At 45.2% G+C, this 17,928-nt stretch overlaps 1 protein-coding gene and 1 long non-coding RNA gene across 4 annotated transcripts in view; one reads left to right on the forward strand and one right to left on the reverse strand.

The window, feature by feature from the left end:
• The window catches only part of LOC109571941 (zinc finger protein 665-like), a 137,775-nt gene that overhangs the window by 34,602 nt on the left and 85,245 nt on the right, over positions 1 to 17,928 (reverse strand). The window contains exons 1-2 of one of the 3 annotated variants that reach the window (XM_070772298.1): positions 1,835 to 1,947; positions 964 to 1,281 (exon numbers count right to left, since the gene is read on the reverse strand). The exons of 1 other annotated variant lie outside the window; for it this stretch is intronic. The gene's annotated coding sequence lies outside the window, so the exon portion shown is untranslated. Of the gene's footprint in view, positions 1 to 963; positions 1,282 to 1,834; positions 1,951 to 17,928 lie in introns of those variants that run through there. One more of the 3 variants, XM_070772297.1, reaches the window with a different exon arrangement.
• On the forward strand, positions 11,730 to 16,900 carry LOC139177326 (uncharacterized). The gene is made up of 3 exons (XR_011561803.1): positions 11,730 to 11,821; positions 12,747 to 12,823; positions 15,375 to 16,900. It is a non-coding gene; the product is annotated as an uncharacterized lncRNA (long non-coding RNA).

The raw sequence follows: 17,928 nt of genomic DNA on the forward strand, positions 1-17,928 counted from the left end.
AAGAAAAGACACAAGCCTTATAGACAGGAGTTTTGAAATTCTCAGCCTCCTCTGTATAACTAAAAAAATCATCTGTATCCAAACACCTGGATCGAGCTTATCCCTGTGTTCACCAATCTCCCTATTTCATCTGGGTCTTGGTGTCTCTTTTTCTCCCCCTCTGCTCTCCTGTTGTTCCTGTCCTATTTCCTCCCTCACACGTGTCCTGTTCCAGGCTGCTGCAATTCCTTCGCCCTCGAAATGCTCTCTCTCTCCAACCTCCCTGAGTCTTTCAAAAATCCATACCTATGTCTGCCTCTTTCTTCCCCCATTTCGGCTCCCTCTCTGCGCTCCAGATTACTCCTCTTCTCTCGCTGTGACTCTCCCTTCCTCCCCACTCTCTGGCAGGCCATGTGGCTATGCTTCCTTCCAGCCCCTTTCTTCCTCTGCTCCTTACCTCTTTCTCTGCCAGCACCATGAAACCGGCCACTTCAGATTGAGACTCGAACCCTTGAGGCGGGACTCCAACCGGGTGAAAACACAACTCGGGACTAACCCAAGAGGCCTGGACTCAAACCCGGCCAAAACCCAGTTAGGGACTCTCCACGTCTGATGTCCCTCATCGCCCTTCGCCTCCCTGCTCCCATCACTGATACAGGGCAGTTCTCCCTACGCTGTTTTCCAATCCCTGGAGATCTGGCTTTCTAATTTATTAATACTTCTCTATTTTACTCACTTGGCTATTTTCAAGGCTTAACCTCTTTGACTTGACTATCCCTTTGCAAATCCCTCAGCCATTCTCACGGAGAACGCAATGGCAACCCACTTCAGTACTCTTGCCTGGAAAATCCCATGGACAGAGGAGCCTGGTAGCCCACAGTCCATGGGGTCGCTAAGAGTCGGACACGACTGAGCGACTTCACTTTCCCTTTTCACTTTCATGCATTGGAGAAGGAAATGGCAACCCACTCCCAGTGTTCTTGCCTGGAGAATCCCAGGGATGGGGGAGCCTGGTGGGCTGCCGTCTACCGGGTCGCACAGGGTCCGACAGGACTAAAGCGACTTAGCAGGAGCAGGAGCAGGAGCAGGAGCAGGAGCAGCAGCAGCAGCAGCAGCAGCAGCAGCAGCAGCAGCCATTCTCAGTTTTCCTATTGGTTTTCCCTGATGCTTTTCTCCTCAGTTGCAGTCATTTCTCTCAGTCCTTCTGACTCTGCTTCTCCGGATCCTCCTGCCTCCTGAATTTACTGAGTGAGCGACAGAACGAGACGCCCCCGGACCGGAAGATCACCTTTTCCGACCGAGCTGAATTGGGCAAGGAACAGCACTGGCTGTCACATGGCTGGCCCAGGTCACCTACCCTATACGGGGTGAGGGGACGGGCTGACAGGAAAGGGGGCTGCTGCGGGGCAGAAGGACCGGCCTCAGGAGACGCGAGGACAGACGGGCTGGGAGGGACGGGGCTCAGGAGCGAGACGGACTCTCCGGAATCCCGGGACCGGGGAGACGGCGCGGCCTCTCTGGGCTCTGCCTCTAGCGGTCGAGAAGACGACGCGGCGGGCGCGACTCCAACTCGCGAGAGAGGGCTTTACTTGGCGAGGCCAGAGGTAAAAAGGGGTTTTAAGCAAGAAAATGTCGCCTGAGGCGGTGTCTACGCGGACCGAGGGCCGAAACCGCCTCAGAAACACTTAAAACCCTAAACGAAAATATAACTGGGCCGCAACGGCAGCGGCAGCGTCTATTCGGGGCCGAGTACTGGGTGCCAGGGTTTTCAGGTCGCTGGCAATTCCCACACCATGAGGACGAGTGAGGGGGGCGGAGGTGGGGATTGGAGGGTTGGCGAGCTCTGGAAACTTACTCTAGAAGGAAGCTAAGGCGCCACTCGGGGATCTCGGCTCCGCGCTCTCCAACTTCCGGCTCTGGGTGAAAGGGCTTTTGGTATTAGAGCCGCGGCTCCCGACCAGGGGCGGGGCGAGCACCCGCTGTGCGCAGAGTTCGTGGGAGGGGCGGGCCGCGGAGGGGGGCGGGGCCTGTTACCTTGAGAGCACTAAGTTACCTTCTGTAACACTGCTCAGGTAAAAGCTTCAAGTTATGTCGGAAGCCAAGATACTTCCTCTTAAGACTAAAAGCGTTTATTCTCAATAAAAAGCTGTTTTTCACAGCATGGTGTGCTCAGATCCTGCTAGTGAGGCTGAAGCAATTCAGGGATCTGGGAACTTGGGCAGTTTTAACAAACAAGAATGGGACTAGTCTCTATATTACAAATACAAAACTCTGCCTGGGGAGAAATGGGCTATTCCCTACTCACACCCTACAAAACAGCAAACAGCATAGTGCTGAGTTCAATAAACTCAGGATCAGTACCTGGGTGTCTGAGATGGAGGACTTAAGGGATGTGATCATTTGGGTCATTAACCACAGACTTTTAAGAGCAAGACACTTTAAATGATTATAAACTGCGTTATTGTTTCTTTTATCCAACGTGTTTTAATTATTTCCCTTTCTAAACCCAGCTCTTTAAACAGTGACATACAGGGGGTTGTATAAGCAACTCTTACAATGACAAATATCATTGTGTAAGTTTAAGCTACAGAGAAAAATTAACGGATAGTATACTGTGAAACGATTATCACAATAAGTTTGCCTAGCATCCATAATTTCGTATAGATAACCTAAAAATGATTCTTGACAGTGGATTCACCAATGATTTATCAGATACAACACCAAAAGCTCACGCCAACAAAATAAAAAGAGGTAAATTGTACACATCCTAATCATCAAATATTGTGCAGTAAACCATCCTCAGCAGTGAAAAAAACATGTACACTATAATACAAAAATATTGCCAATCATATGTTCAATAATAGTTTAACATCAAGAATACATAAAATACTCTAAAAAGTACTGATCACCAATTCCACCAAAGGGGTGGGGGAGCTTTCTTAACCAACCATCCCACATGTTGCAAATAAAATACAAAGAGTAACATAAAATAGAAACTTAATGACAAAAATAAAAGACAATCTTTTATAATGCATAAAAATATTAAAAAAGGAAAGTAGCTATGCCTTGAAAAAAAACAAATGATGGTTCATCACTGAAGTTATCACTCCACGACATAAGCTCTGTCATTCAGTTGCTACAAACTTAAGTGTGGAGGCAGAATGATCAATAGCACCCAGGTGACAAGCATGCAGCATCAGCAACAGTTTAGTCAACAGCCTCACAAATATGAGGGTGTGAACCTGGACAATACCCTTGTCAGGAGAAGTTCCTACACCTCTTGTTGAGGCTCAGAGGGCATGGTGATAGTACACGTGAACAACACTATCACAGTGCCCTTCATGCAGGCTTTTCTGACATCACTCAAAGCCAGAAAAAGATGTACAGGTCAAGGTCTTCAGATACTTTCTCATATCACAGAACACGCTGACCACTATACTAAGTAGCTTCAAGTGGTAATTCTGTATGCAGCACGGAAATATTACAACCAATAAGGGAAAGTATTCTTCCTTAAAATTTTCTCTTACCCAGTAAACCCACACCACAGAGAGTCCATGAAGAGCTGCCCCTTAAACACAGGCAGATTACCACAGCAAAGAAACTGGACATGACTTCAGACCCTAGAGCCACATACTTCAAAATCCAACTTAAAAGGAAACATTATACAAACTAAGGAGAAAGCAAAGTCAGGAAGAGTCTACAGTCCCAGACTAGACAGACCAGTACAAGAGCGGAAAACTATGTGATGTGGGGGTTTCATATCCTAAGACCTTGAGATGGGACTATTTGGTCCACCCAGAGACGCCAAGCTAAGGGCCTGAAAGATTACCACATTTTCCCTTTGTTGGACTGCTCTCCTTACAGTTTTCCTAAGTAACAGGCACAGAAGATTCAATCCACCAGCCTATTCCACACACCCTGACATGTATGGTAGCAAAAGGAGAACAGCAGAAATGGCTGAGGGATCTCAAGAGGCAGACAGGGACTGAGACAGTTCCATACAGGTTCTGAGGTGCCAGATAAAATTAAAGAGCAGCCAGTACTTTCCCATTTTCTGATTATATCTTCCAAATATGGTAACTGTGATGAAAGCAGCACCGGATCAGGGGTTAGATGCTTGGGCCATCAGCTCTGATCTATGTGGACTAAGAATTGAGTAGCCAATAGATCCAAGCCCACAACGAGAAGAGGGTGCAAGGCAGCCCAGTAAGGCAGCCCACCTCATGCTCCTCACACTCAAGACCAACCAGCTCACAGCAGGGAGATGACGAGTATTGTGGATACAAACCTTGCCTTTGTGTCTGATAGAGCTGCAGCACCACTGGCGGGTGAAAGAATACATGATACATGTTGAAGGACAGGCTGAGAACTCGGGGAAAGGTTAAGCTTCCTCTGGGAATTTAATAAACAAACTTCTCTTCGGCCAAAGATCTGAGAGAGTCAATTCCTAGGTAGGTTGATAAGTCCGGGGTACCCGAGGAGGAGAAAGGGGTCTGGGGCTCTCGAGGAGGATAGAGAGCAGTCGGGAATTCTCAAGGAGGAGAAAAGGACAACCTTTGTTCTTTAAGCCCAGAGCTGATGATTACGCAACAAAACAACTCAGCTTAAACTCTGTACTGATCAGAGACATTACTTTGCCAACAAAGGTCCGTCTAGTCAAGGCTATAGTTTTTCCAGTGGTCATGTATGGATGTGAGAGTTGGACTGTGAAGAAAGCTGAGTGCCGAAGAATTGATGTTTTTGAACTGTGGTGTTGCAGAAGACTCTTGAGAGTCCCTTGGACTGCAAGGAGATCCAACCAGTCCATTCTAAAGGAGATCAGTCCTGGGTGTTCTTTGGAAGGAATGATGCTAAAGCTGAAACTCCAATACTCTGACCACCTCATGTGAAAAGTTGACTCATTGGAAAAGACTCTGATGCTGTGAGGGATTGGGGGCAGGAGGAGAAGGGGATGACAGAGGATGAGATGGCTGGATGGCATCACTGACTCGATGGACATGAGTTTGAGTTAACTCTGGGAATTGGTGACAGACAGGGAGGCTTGGCGTGCCGCAATTCATGGGGTCGCAAAGAGTCAGACACGACTGAACTGAACTGAAAGTAATATAACAACAATGTATCCTGCTTGAGGACATGTTTCTCCTTCTTGAGAACCTTGTGATTAATCCTGTCATCTTGAAATGTAAATTCTGGGCATGGGTCTGGTAAGACCTTTACAACCTTGAGACATTCTTTTGACTTACTGTAATAACCAACTGAGAAAGTATATAGCTCTCTTGCTAAGACTAGCAAGGGAGGGCATTCTCCATCCCCCTTCTGATGTCTATGTCAGAAGCTTTCTCTGTCCCATTTCATACTTTAATAAAACTGCTACACAAAAGCTCTTGAGTGATCAAGCCTGGTCTCTGATCCCAAAGCTATATCTTCTTCTTCAGAGATCATGAATCTGACATTGTTCACCATAAGTTATCACCTCTATGTACCATAAGAAGAGGTTTCCAACCACTATTAATGTTGTGCTTTCCTCTCTGCCCTGAAATCTCATCTCTGTTCACACTTTTGATACATTCCCGTCCATTTCGGGGGTTTGTTTCGTTTTCAAAACAAGTATCTCAAACTAAAATATATGATGTATGAAAAGAGCACACCTAACATTGTTCTCAATGGTGAAAGACTGAAAACTTTTCCTCTGAGATCGGGAAGAAGGCAAGGATGCGCACTCTGCATCACTGTTCAACAAAGGACTGAAACCCCTAACCAGAGCAATTAGACAAGAAAAAGAAATCAAAGCTTCCTAAAGTGAAAAATTAGAAAGTTACCTTCTTCCCTAGAGGACAAGATCTTTTATGTATAAACTGTAGATTCCACACAGACACAAAAACCCCCTGCCACATCAAAGAGCAATTTTAGCAAACTTGCAGGATACAAAAATGAACGTGCAAATCAGCTGCATTTCTGTACACAGTGAACAATGTTAAAAGAAAATCACATAACAATTTTATTTACTATTGTATTAAAAATGGATGAAATATTTAGGAATAATTCACCAAGGAGGTGAAACATATACACTGAAAACTACTTAACCATTTCTAAAAGAAACCCAAAATAAACAAATAAATCTAGTAGTCATGGGCTGGAAATCTCAGTACTCTATATTTCCAAGTTACTCAAAGTGCTCCACAGATTTAATGAACTCATTATGAAACTTACAATAGAAATGTTTGCAGAAATAGAAAAAACTTGCCAGAAGTCATAAAGAATCTCAAGGGGACCACAAACAGCAAAAATACTCTTCAATAAGTACAAAGATGCAAGATGAAGGCTACCCTTTTTAAAACTTCAAGCCATATCACAATATAATCCAGATGGTGTAGTACTGGCATAAACACGGATTTATACACCAAGGGAACAGAAGAGAATGTTCACAAACAACCATTTGCATATATTTAAAATCTAATGACAAGGATGCTAAGAAAACCCAGTGGAAAAAAGACAGTTGCCATAACAAATGGTGAATCTATGGGTTAAACAATGAAGAGGAAACCTCACCTGCATCAAAAGTAAAAACATCTCTGTGCCAAACCACGAAATGAACACCGTGAAAAGACAAAATCTGAAGAATGAAGGCAATGAAAGTGAATTTCAAGCTTTCAGAGATTTAGATTCATGTCACAATTTGAAACAGATGATGGAATAGCACACCCTCTATCACTGATACCTGATTCTGAACTTTCCATCCCATTTCCAATCAAGATTTTGAAGTCACTGACTCACTCATTAGCTTCAATTACCTTAGAACAAATTTCCCTTTTTAGGTCTTCTTCCAGATTTTACCAGGTACTGCGCAGTGATGGCACCCCATTGCAGTACTCTTGCTTGGAAAATCCCATGCATGGAGGAGCCTGGTAGGCTGCAGTCCATGGGGTCGCTAAGAGTCGGACACAACTGAGTGACTTCACTTTCCCTTTTCACTTACATGCATTGGAGAAGGAAATCGCAACCACTCCAGTATTCTTGCCTGGAGAATCCCAGGGATGGGGGAGCCTGGTGGGCTACCGTCTATGGGGTCGCACAGAGTCCTACACGACTAAAGCGACTTAGCAGCAGCAGCAGTGCATGTTAATACCTGACTTCCACCCAGAGCTTCTTAATCCTGATTGACAGAGAGCAGACTGCACATCCAGAAGGACCCGAGACAATCCCTGCTGCCCAACAGCACTGAGACCCCTTCTCAAACCTGTGGGGGTAAAGCCCTGCCCAGGATGGTGCCCTCCACACAAGGTCCAGGCCACTGGGTCATGGGGAGATGGGATCTAAGTGGAGACGACAGGCCCTGTGGGAAGTTTCCTGGTGAGTGTGCATGTACAGCTGTCAGGAAGGATACTTCAGAGTCAGAGATGATTAGTAAGTCCAAAGAAGGGATTTCAGGAAGGACAGACTGAGAATCAACGGAGAATATGATTTTACCTGAGAAAGAGCCATTCCTGTTTTCTTTCCTTTTTTCCTCCTCTTCCCAGCTTCTTCCTCAGACAATGTAAGTTTTTAGAAGTTGATCTTGCAAGTGGAAAACAGGCTGCTTAAGGCTTAGAATCAACATCCCCCCTTCGTTTGCCACAACCACAAAAACAGGAAGACCTCACTATGTGGAACAGTCCTTTGGTGTCCACTGCCTCAGGAGGGATGCTGTTTCTGCCCTCCTGTTTCTTCACTCACACCTGTCCTGCTCCCCTCTGCAAATTTTTTCTCCTCTTGCTGCTCTTCTCCCCACCCCCACCCTTCTAATTGTCCTAAATATCTACACATCTGTTTCTTTCTCCAACTCTGCTCCCTCTCTGCCTTCTTGTCACACCTCTTCTCTCCCTGTTACACTCCCACTCTGGGGCACTCCAGGTGTCTAGGCTTACTTCCTTCTCTTCTCTTCTAGTCAACATCTATCCTTGTTTCTCTCCTAGGATCACCCCTGTCAGCCCTCCTACCGCAGACGCAGGGCCCCTGTCTCTTTGTCTCCAACTCCTGGAGATCCCATGCCTTTGTCCGTTACTCTTTCACCCACCCGCTACTTTAAGGGCTAACTCTATTTCATTTTACCATCCCTTTGCAACTGCCTCAGCCATCCTGGGCGACCCCGTCGGTTCTCTCATTGTTTTCCACTTCTGACTTTGCCTTTCACTCTCAGTCACTGCTTCTTCTGATCCCCCTCGCCCACGTATCTACAAAAATGATGAGTAAATGAAATGCGCACCTATCAAAAGAGCACATTTTCCAACCAGCCGGACTCGAGACGGAAAAACACTGGGTGTCACACGTCCAGCCCATGGGTGAGGAAAAGGGACTGACCAGGAAGGGAGGCCTGCGGGGCAGAACGATCGGCCTGAGGAGACACGAGGGCAGAGAGGCTGGGAGCAAGGGGGGTCTCGGGCAGGGCGGGCTCTCCAGAATCGCAGGACCGGGGAAAGGACGCAGCTTCTCCGGGAGCGGGGCTGTCGACGCGACCTCCAGTGGCCGACAGGGTGAGGCGGTGGAGGTGGGCGGGCCCGAATCCCCCTCGCGCCCGGGGACTTTACAAGGCACAGGCGTAGGTACTAACGGTTAAGTTTTAAGCAGGAAAATATCCCGAAAGGCTGTGTCTCTGGGGCCGAAGGCCGAAAAGCAAACGGCAAGGACAAGCTTCTGAGCGATTTCTAATACTCGACCTGCAACCGCGGCCTCTGGGTTAATTTGGGAAGGAGGAAGGGTATTGGGATATTACTTCCGCAAAACCAGCGGGACCCTAAAGATGGGCGTGGCTTGGGCTGGTTGGACGGCTAAGCGCGCAGCACACGTTTACACTCAGTTCAGTTCAGTTCAGTCGCTCAGTCGTGTCCGACTCTTTGCGACCCCGTGAATCACAGCACGCCAGACCTCCCTGTCCATCACCAACTCCCAGAGTTCACTGAGACTCACGTCCATCGAGTCAGTGATGCCATCCAGCCATCTCATCTGTCATCCCCTTCTCCTCCTGCCCCCAATCCCTCTCAGCATGAGAGTCTTTTCCAATGAGTCAACTCTTCGCATGAGGTGGCCAAAGTACTGGAGTTTCAGCTTTAGCATCATTCCTTCCAAAGAAATCCCAGGGCTGATCTCCTTCAGAATGGACTCGTTGGATCTCCTTGCAGTCCAAGGGCCTCTCAAGAGTTTTCTCCAACACCACTCTGCAAAAGCATCAATTCTTCCGCGCTCAGCTTTCTTCACAGTCCAACTCTCACACCCATACATGACCACTGGAAAAACCATAGCCTTGACTAGACGGACCTTAGTTGGCAAAGTAATGTCTCGGCTTTTCAATATGCTATCCAGGTTGGTCATAACTTTTCTTCCAAGGAGTAAGCGTCTTTTAATTTCATGGCTGCAGTCACCATCTACAGTGATTATGGAGCCCCCCAAAATAAAGTCTGACACTGTTTCCACTCTTTCCCCATCTATTTCCCATGAAGTGATGGGACCAGATGCCATGATCTTCGTTTTCTGAATGTTGAGTTTTAAGCCAACTTTTTCACTCTCCACCTTCACCAAGAGACTTTTTAGTTCCTCTTCACTTTCTGCCATAAGGGTGGTGTCATCTGCATATCTGAGGTTATTGATACTTCTCCCAGCAATCTTGAGTCCAGCTTGTGCTTCCTCCAGCCCAGCGTTTCTCATGATGTACTCTGCATAGAAGTTAAATAAGCAAGGTGACAATATACAGCCTTGACGTACTCCTTTTCCTATGGAACCAGTCTGTTGTTCCATGTCCAGATCTAACTGTTGCTTCCTGACCTGCATACAGGATTTCTCAAGAGGCAGGTCAGGTGGTCTGGTATTCCCATCTCTTTCAGAATTTTCCACAGTTTATTGTGATCCACACAGTCAAAGGCTTTGGGATAGTCAATAAAGCAGAAATAGATGTTTTTCTGGAACTTTTGCTTCTTCCATGATCCAGCGGATGTTGGCAATTTGATCTCTGGTTCCTCTGCCTTTTCTAAAACCAGCTTGAACATCTGGAAGTTCCCGGTTCATGTATTGCTGAAGCCTGGCTTGGAGAATTTTGAGCATTACTTTTACTAGCATGTGAGATGAGTGCAATTGTGCAGTAGTTTGAGCATTCTTTGGTATTGCCTTTCTTTGGGATTGGAATGAAAACTGACCTTTTCCTGTCCTGTGGCCACTGCTGAGTTTTACAAATTTGCTGGCACGTTGAGTTCAGCACTTTCACAGCATCATCTCTCAGGATTTGGAATAGCTCAACTGGAATTCCATCACCTCCACTAGTTTTGTTCGTAGTGATGCTTTCTAAGGCCCACTTGACTTCACATTCCAGGATGTCTGGCTCTAAGTGAGTGATCACACCATCATGATTATCTGGGTCATGTAGATCTTTTTTGTACAGTTCTTCTATGTATTCTTGCCACCTTTTCTTAATATCTTCTGCTTCTGTAAGGTCCATGCCATTTCTGTCCTTTATCAAGCCCATCTTTGCATGAAATGTTCCCTTGGTATCTCTAATTTTCTTGAAGAGATCTCTAGTCTTTCCCATTCTGTTGTTTGCCTCTATTTCTTGCATTGATCACTGAGGAAGGCTTTCTTATCTCTTCTTGCTATTCTTTGGAACTCTGCGTTCAGATGCTCATATCTTTCCTTTTCTCCTTTGCTTTTCACTTCTCTTCTTTTCACAGCTATTTGTAAGACCTCCCCAGACAGCCATTTTGCTTTTTTGCATTTCTTTTCCATGGGGATGGTCTTGATCCCTGTCTCCTGTACAATGTCATGAACCTCAGTCCATAGTTCACCAGGCACTCTATCAGATCTAGTCCCTTAAATCTATTTCTCACTTCCACTGTATAATCATAAGGGATTTGATTTAGGTCATACCTGAATGGTCTAGTGGTTTTCCCTACTTTCTTCAATTTAAGTCTGAATTTGGTAATAAGGAGTTCATGATCTGAGCCACAGTCAGCTCCCAGTCTTGTTTTTCTTGACGTTTACACTAGAAGTAAAAAACTCAATGGGTGCCCGGTGACCTTCACTTGTGGCCTTCCAATTCCTTCCGCAGGAAACTACACAGGCGCGGATTCTGAGGCGGAGCTTCCAGGTAGGGACACTGGGAGGATCCCTTCAGGCGAGGGGAGGGGAGACGAGTGTCTAGGTCTGCAGAACCAGAGCAAGGCGGGGCAAGGGGCAGGGAGGTGTTTAACAGTCCTGTGATTCCCCATAATTTACACCCTGTTTTTTAAAATTTGTTGCCTTTAATATCTAAATAGATAGCATATTCTTCTATAATTACAGTATGGAAATGTCTATGAACAAAATAAACTTTTTGTCATATGTTGAGGAAAGAACGGTGGTAGTAGTGAAAGTCGCTCAGTCATGTCCAACTCTGCGACCCCATCGTCTATACAGTCCATGGAATTCTCCAGGCCAGAATACTGGAGTGGGTAGTCTTTCCCTTCTGCGTGGGATCTTCCCAAGCCAGGGATCTAACCCAGGTCTCCCGCATTGCAGGCAGATTCTTTACCAGCTGAGCACAAGGGAAGCCCCTGTTAGTAAGATTCATCCAGTGTTTTAGCAACAATATCTAAGCAGCCATGGTATGGTCAGTGTTTGGGGACAGACTTAAAAATCTGCAATCCGTGCCTACCTTTGATTTCTTCTTTGAGTGCCTGTTGGCTGCTAGGCAGTTCTCTTCTCCTTAAATTCTTCCCATTTAATTTGAATTTTATACATTCCCCCACAGCCTCCTGGAAATTGTGAGGATTTGGGCCGCTTTGAGCTCCCCCTCGGGATGAGAGGACAACATGCACTGGGCACAGTGGAGAGGAAGAAGCTGGTGGGTTCCGTGGACCAGAGGCACTGCTGCGGTGCAGCTCCCCGCCACCATTCTGGCAGAGGGAGCTGGCCTTCCCAGGTCACTGTGTCTCCCCATTACACTTTTAAGACAAAAGCTTTTAACTTTGTAGACCAATATGTTGGAAACTAGGATATGTCCTCCTAACAAGTAGAAAAGTTTCAATAAAGATTTTATTTTCCTTTTTAAAATTGTTTGAAATTACGAAAGTATGACAACACATTTACATGAGGCTTTGAAAATAGTTACAGACAGTTCCACTATATATTACAATTTGTTAAGAGTAGACAAATTAAAAATTTTAGTTGGAATTTCAATATTAAACTCTCAAAAATTAATAGAATGGACAGGAAAGTAGGATATACTAGACCTGAAAAGAATTGTGAACCAATTCAACATAATTAAGACTTATACAATTTTCACACAAGAGCAGGATACAAATTTTATTCAAGTTCCCATAGACATTAACTGGAACATGACGTAAAACAAGGTGCAAAAGTTTCATGGCCTAAATAAAGAGTATTGAAATCATACAGGGCCTATTCTGTTATTACTGTGAAACTATGTGAGAAATCAAACCCAAAAGGTACCTGAAAATAACCCACATAATTTCAAGTGCAATAAATAAATAAATGTTTTTGTCAGCAGGTTCTTGCCTGTCCTGCTCCTGGCAATTCAGGGGTTGGGAACCTGGGTCTCCAAAGAGTTCCTGTAGGGCGATAATTGGATGCAGAACATTTCCTGCCATTAGAATAATTGAACCATCTTAAGAAAACAAGAAATTTTTTTCTGGATTTCTCTCTGTACTGCAAACTAAAATAAGAAGTACAAAACTATCCCTGGGGAAAATGTGCCATTTTACAGTGACATCCCGTATAACAACTTTTCCTCTTTGTTCTTCATTCAGCTGGATGGCCAAACTCCACATGGCTCGGTTCCAGAGACACAAGGTCAAAACCTACAGTCTGAGACTGGAGGACTAAGGTATGTGATGGGAACTTCCGTCAGTACCTTTTTTTTTTTTTTTTTAATTTTGAAATTGACAAAGTTTACTAACCATTGCTTTAAAAAGAGTAATTTTCGTTGATCAGTTGCTAAGTCAAATCTGACTCTTGGCAACTCCATGAACTGTAGCACACCAGGCTTCACTGTCCTTCACTATCTCCCAGGGTTTTCTCAAACTTGTACTCATTGAGTAGGTAATGCCATCCAACCATCTCATCCTCTGTCGCCCTGTTCTCCTGCCCACAATCTTCCCCAGCATCAAGGTCTTGTCCATTGGGTCTCCTTTTTGCATCATGTGGCCAAAAAGAGCAATACACCTTTAAAAATTGATGAAAACCGCATTGTTCCTTTAGTTCACATTCTAAGCTTCTACTGCTCTCCACACAACAGGCCAATAATTGAGAGACAAGTTGCTGGGGCAGGAATAACGACTTTATTCAGAAAGTCAGCAAACCGAAAATATGGTGGACTGTACCCCCAAAACCATCTTATCCGAGTTAGAACTCAGTCCCCTTTTACATAAAAGAGGAGGGAGTAAGTCAAGTTGAATTCCTTTGAACCTAAGGAATCAAACAGTTAAGTAACAGAGCATAAAAGTCCATCAATAAGAGTTCCCTGAGAAACCTCAAACAACATCAAGGAATTTGAAGAGCAATGGAAGGCCATAAAAGGTCATTGTATAGGGTCACTCCTCAACTCCTCCCCTCCACACAATATCAGTAATCTTATTACTATTTAAATCATTCCTGTGCTGGGGTAGAAAAAAATTTAAGGCTACATAATATATTTAAGATATAATTTCAACTGTTAAAGGAGAAGGCAATGGCACCCCACTCCAGTACTCTTGCCTGGAAAATCCCATGGACGTAGGAGCCTGGTAGGCTGCGGTCCATGGGGTCGCTAGGAGTCGGACACGACTGAGCGACTTCACTTTCACTTTTCACTTTCATGCATTGGAGAAGGAAATGGCAACCTACTCCAGTGTTCTTGCCTGGAGAATCCCAGGGACGGGGGAGCCTGGTGGGCTGCCGTCTATGGGGTCACACAGAGTCGGACGTGACTGAAGCGACTTAGCAGCAGCAGCAGCAAAAGTACAAAGCTTATTTATGAGATGATGTTTTGTAATAAAACCATGGAGTTGCATATCCATGCACACATGCATGCACATGTAAATACACAATTGACTGAAATGAAGAGTTGCCTCTTGACACATTTTTAAATCATTTTCTCATTATCACTTTTAGTCATATGTATTTCAGCATCTCTGGGGCCATGAAAATGAATCAACTGTACTTAAGTTTGTCAATAGTACTTTTTTAAAAAGCTTGTTTATTTATTTAGGTTGTGCTGGTCTTTGTTACTTTGTGTGGCTTTCTCTAGTGGCACTGAGCGGGAGATACTCTGTAGTTGTGGTGAGTGGGCTTCTCACTGCAATGGCATCTTTTGTTACAGAGAACAGGTTGTAGGTGAACGGCAGGCACAAGGCTTCTGTAGTTGCAATACATGGGGTCTGCAGTTTTGGCTCACAGGCTCTCGAGCATGGGCTCAGTAGTTGTGGTGGATGGGCTTGGTTCCTTCCAGGCATGTGGAATCTTCTCGGACCAGGGAGATCAAACCCATATCCCCTGCATTCGCAGACACATTCTTATCCACTGTACCAATAGGGACGTCTCAACTTTAATACTATATTAGTTTAAAAAAAAAGAAAAAGAAAAAGTAGTAGGCATATAAAAAACATATATAGAATACTTTGAGTCCTATCTCTATAAAATACCTATATTCAAAAATAATATGAGGGCATCTCTCCTGGTGCAATGCTAAAGAATCCACCCGTAAATGCGAAAGACACGGGTTCTGCTCCAGGATAATGCCACATGCCTCGGGGCAACTAAGACCAAGTGACACAACTACTGAGCCTGTGCTGTAACGCCCAAGAGCCCAAACTACTAGGCCAACGTGCTGAAACTACTGAAGCCCAAGCATCATACAGCCCATGCCCTGCAACAAGACAGCACAACGAGAATCCCATGCACCACGACTAGAGAACAGCTCCCACTGCTGGCAACTAGAGAAAAGACCAAGCAGCAACAAAGACCCAGAACACCTAAATAAATAATTTTTCTTAAAAAAATGATTTTATCTGCAGTTAACTTTAGTTCTGTAGTTATTAACAAAAACCAAAGTCTATTTGTTAATTCCATAATAAAACAATGAACCAAGGTTAGTAAAGTTGGGGACTTCCCTGGCAGTCCCATGATTAAGACCTCGCACTTCCATTTCAGGAGTTTCAGGTTCAATCCATACTCAGGGAACTAAGATTCTGCAAGCTGCACCATGTGGCAAAGAAGACAAAAAAATACAGTAAACTTGGATTTCATAGTGAAAAATAGATGATGGAATGAAAAGTCTCCTAGCCCTGAGGTCTCTTTCTGAACTTTCCATTCCATTCTCAAACACCAAGATGTTCAAGGAGGTCCTTAAATGTACTACATAGTCAGGGCTGATTTCCCCTTATTGGCCTCTTTTCCAGATTTTACCACGTACTGTGAGTGTTAATACCTGATGTCCACGTGCAGCTTCTTTACTCTGGTTGACAGAGAGCAGACAGCGCATCCAGATGGGCCCCAAGCAAACTTGCTGCCCAACAGCACTGAGACCACGTCTCCAACCCGTGGGTGAGAAGCCCTGCCCAGGACGGTGCCCACGGGAGCCTCCTCACAAGGTCCAGGTCACTAGGTCATGGGGAGACGGGATCTAAGTGGAGATGACAGGCCCTCAGAGAGGGCCCCTGGTGAATGTGTGTTGGGGGCCAGAGTGAGGTACTCCGCCCATGGCAAAGGTCATGAGGAAGGAGGCTCGACATACGCAAAGGCGGGATCGAGCCTCAGGAGTCCCCCTGGAAATCCTCGAGCATCTACCCCCATAACCAGAGCCTGCCTACTTTACTACTTTGTGCTCTTTCCTACATCTCTGACTTTACAGGGGGCTGTCCCCCACCACCTCTTTCGGAGAAGGAGTTAACCTAGAGCTCCAGTCAATAAAAACTCTTGGGTGTGATAAGAGTGTTTTAACCTACAAACTCCTCTGAAGGTTCTCTGGCCTGCCTGACAGGCTTGTCCAGCCACATGTGATCGCTCACAGCACAAGATGCTTTAAACCTTCTAAAAACAGGTTCCTTAGAAAAGTTAGAAAACTATTAGTATAAGTATAATGGGCTAATTAGAAATTGTGTTGGTGAAGGGTTTTTCATTTGTTGAGCCAATGTTTGTTGCTAAGTCTCCATATCCCCTGCCCTTACACACATTAATGAATATATAGAATTAACCTTTGATATTAATCACGTTAGACCTTAGGCTAAGTAAATTCTTTCCTTAACTAAAACCCACTACACCCTCACCCTGTAGGAATGTAACTTTATTTGGGTGGCGTCTGTTTTGAGAATAATCAGCCCTGGAGAAATAAGTGTCCTGATTGACTGACCGCTGTCACAAGGAGAGGGTCATAAATTGTCAGCAGGCCCCCCTGGCCAGAAGATGATGTAACACCCCTAAGACCTCTGTATACATTTGTATGAAGCACCTGACTTTGATAAAAGTCAGGACTGCTGACCCCGTGTGACTTTTGCATAACATCTCAGTGTATAAAAGTAGACCATGGAAAATAAAGAATTGGGATCAGTTTCTCGAAATACTGGTCTCCCCATGTCGCTCTCTCTCTCACTCTGGCTGAGTCTCCATCTGGAGCGCGGAACCCACCATGCTTACTAATTATGCCTGGGCTTCTAAGATCTGACCGGGGAGGCCTCAGTGTCTCCTCTCCTTCGGGAGAACGGAAGGACGCCTGCGGCCTACGTAAGTGGTGCAAACTTCTTGTCTTGAAGTTTTATTGGTCTCCCGCATAAACCAAGCTACTCAGCCTCTTTTCTCCACTGAATTTTCCTACTGAGCTATCCTCATCCTATTACTCTTTATATCTTTGATAAAATATTTAAATAAATAGGTCGCCGACGCCGTCCCCTCTTCGAATACCCTGGATCAGCCGGGGCAGGACCCCGGCAAATATGCATGTACAGGAGACAGACAGGGTACTCCAGAGTCAGACACTATTAGTGAGTCCAGAGATGGGCATTTCAGGAAGGACAGACTGAGAATCAACTCAGAATATGACATCTGAGAAAGAGCCATTTCTGACACTTTTTCTCCCCTCTTCCAGGTTTTTTCTCAGGAATCCTGCAGAGATGGATACTGAAAGTTGAAAACATGCTGTTTAATACCTACAATCAACATTCCCCCTTCCTGAGTCCCAATTACACATGAAGGGAAGCCCTCCATGGGGAACAGACAGTCCTCTGTGCCCACTATCTCAGGAGGGACTCAGGACAGTCAATTCCAGCACAGAGAACAACAGAGGAGCTTTCCCACACTTTCCTTCGGATCACACTCCCCTCCTGGTGAGGCCTCACGTACTCAGCAACAGGGGGCACCTCCGCTGACCCCACGATCCCCTTCAGGTCACACAGCAGGCCCTGGTCCATCCCCACTCAGAGCAGAGTGGCCTCCTCATCCCTGGGGCTGTTCTCAGTCTCAGAAGTGGAGCCTAAGAGCCTTGGTTCTCAATGTAGGATCCAGATCAGATTTGCTGCACTGTGAACATACCTGGGACTAGGACCCACACAGGTATCTGAGGACGTCTGATAGGGCAGGGGGCACCATACATGGTTTTGCAAAATGCTTCACGGATCTCATGGGAAACATGGGTTGAACACCATTAAAGGTGGCAAACCCAGCCCACCTCCTACTTTCTTCTTTTCCAGCCTTACTGAGATAGAACTAATGAAATAGATATGTGTATACTTATCAGGCATGATGTGACCATTTGACAGATGTATACACTGTGAAATATTATCACAATCCAGTCATCAACACATTCATGAACTCCCAGTTTCCATGTTTGTATGGTGAGAATACTTCAGATTTACTCTGCTGGCAAATTTAAAGTATGTAGTAACACAGAAGAATTTACTGCAGTTTGAATGCTGCACATAGGTCCCCAGAACTTACTCATTTTACAACTCAAAATTCATA

This window comes from Bos indicus, chromosome 18, assembly GCF_029378745.1.
Source record: "Bos indicus isolate NIAB-ARS_2022 breed Sahiwal x Tharparkar chromosome 18, NIAB-ARS_B.indTharparkar_mat_pri_1.0, whole genome shotgun sequence".
NCBI classification, from domain to species: domain Eukaryota; kingdom Metazoa; phylum Chordata; class Mammalia; order Artiodactyla; family Bovidae; genus Bos; species Bos indicus.